The sequence below is a fragment of the Humulus lupulus genome, chromosome 5, assembly GCF_963169125.1.
Source record: "Humulus lupulus chromosome 5, drHumLupu1.1, whole genome shotgun sequence".
In the NCBI taxonomy this organism is placed as follows: domain Eukaryota; kingdom Viridiplantae; phylum Streptophyta; class Magnoliopsida; order Rosales; family Cannabaceae; genus Humulus; species Humulus lupulus.
In genome coordinates, this window is record NC_084797.1 from 43,267,779 (window position 1) to 43,269,880 (window position 2,102).

Below are 2,102 nucleotides of genomic sequence, written 5' to 3' on the forward strand. Positions count from 1 at the left end.
CCAGGACCCGGAGCTTCAATTCACCTTTCTGAACATCAATAAGTGCTTGGCCCATGGCTAGGAATGGTCTTCAAAGAACGATAGGCACGTCTGCATCCTCCTCCATATCAAAAACAATAAAATCAATAGGAAAAATAAACTTATCCACCTTCACAAGAACATCTTCAATGATATCCCGTGGATGCTTCACCGATCGATCTGCTAACTGTAGAGTAACTGTTGTTGGTCTTGCTTCACCCAAACCAAGTCTTCTAAATACAGATAAGGGCATCAGATTAATACTCAACTCCAAATCACACAATGCATGCTTAAACTCAAATTTTCCAATTGTGCAAGGTATAGTAAAACTCCCCAAATATCTCAACTTTTGGGGCAGCTTCCTTTGCAATATTGCACTATATTCTTCAATGAGCGCCACAGTTTCATAGTCTTCCATCTTTCTTTTCTTAGATAGAATCTCTTTCATGAACTTCACATAACTGGGCATAATGCTCCAAAGCCTCAACAAAAGAGATATTGATGTGCAGCTTTTTGAATACCTCTAAAATCTTAGAAAACTTTTTATGAAGAGTAATTTTTCTAAGCCTCTGAGGATATGGAACTTAGACTGGCTGGTTAACAAAAACTGGAGGAATCTTCTCTGTGCTATTGTGATCTTCGTTAACCCCTTTCTCAACTGTATCAGACTTTTCACCCAAATCTTCATTCTGAACAACTGATTGTTGACTAGACTACTAAATTTGTTTACCACTCCTCAGATTAATTGCTTGACATTGCTCCTTAGGATTAATTTTAGTGTTGCTAGGAAAGTTTCCCTGAGTTCTATTATTCAACATGTTGGCCAACTGCCCCACTTGCGTTTCAATATTTCTGATAGAAGATATGGTCTCAGTCATATACTGACTTTGAGTGTTTGTAAGAGTCAATAACACAGCTTGTAATTCATTAGGCCTGTCTGGTGGAGCTTGTGGCCTAGGCTATTGTGATGAAGAGGCTTGATTCATTGGTTGTTGAGGCATATTCTGCTGAAACTGACCCTAAAACTGAGGTTGCTGGCCCTGATTGTTTCTCCGAGAAAAGTTGGGGTGATTCCTCCACCCAGCGTTGTAAGTGTTGGAGAATGGATTGTTGAATGGCCTCTGAAAATTTCCCACAGCTTGAACCTGAGCTTGGTCAATAAGAATGTTATTATAATCACTAGCAAGACACTGATCAAAAGAGTGAGAACCACCACAAATTTCATACCCAGCCCCCATTTGAATCACATTAGAAGACACAGTATTCTGCTACAATTGTTTTGTCAATGAGGCTACTTGTGCTATAGAGCAGTACTTGCATCAAGTTCATGTGCCCCAGCTACCTTTCTAACCCCAGATGACCTCTCATCAGACCACTGATGATTGTTTGTGGCCATGTCCACTAACAATTCATAAGCTTCATTGGCACTCTTACTCATGAATGCCCCACCAGCAGCAACATCAATAATTGTTCTTGTTGTACCATACAACCCATTGTAAAAATTGTGGACCAACATCCACTATTCTATACCATGATGGGGACATTTTCTCAATAGCTCCTTGAAACGTTCCCAAGCATCATATAATGACTCCCCATCCATCTGATAGAAGTTATTAATTTCTCCCCAAAATTTAGCAGCCTTCGAGGGAGGGAAAAACTTGGCCGAGAATTTATGAGCAAGGTCTTCCCACGTATTAATAGAGTTTGCCTGCAGTGAATTCAGCCAACTCTAAGCTTTATCCCGTAGAGAAAATAAGAAGTGTCTTAACCTTATGGAATCATCACTTACCCCATTGTACTTGAAGGTATCACAAAACTCCAAGAAATTTTCCAAATGCATATGGGGGTCTTCAGAAGGAAAACCACCAAATTTGACAGTGGACAACACCATTTGCAAGATTGTAGGCTTAATCTCAAAATTATTGGCCTCCACAGCTGGCGGTCTTATACAGTTTTGTACTCCCGTAACAGTGGGCAGTACATAGTCTCTCATACTCCTTGCAGCAGGATTTTGAGCCTGACCTTGAACAACCTCAGGAATCCCATTATTCCTGTCATTCTATGCCATCTCCAGAGTTTGACAA

At 40.3% G+C, this 2,102-nt stretch overlaps 1 non-coding gene across 1 annotated transcript; it reads left to right on the forward strand.

Moving 5' to 3' along the window:
* Positions 1–1,544: 1,544 nt before the first annotated feature.
* Positions 1,545–1,651, forward strand: LOC133781069 (small nucleolar RNA R71). Its single transcript, XR_009869865.1, has one exon. It is a non-coding gene; the product is annotated as a small nucleolar RNA R71 (small nucleolar RNA).
* Positions 1,652–2,102: the final 451 nt, after the last annotated feature.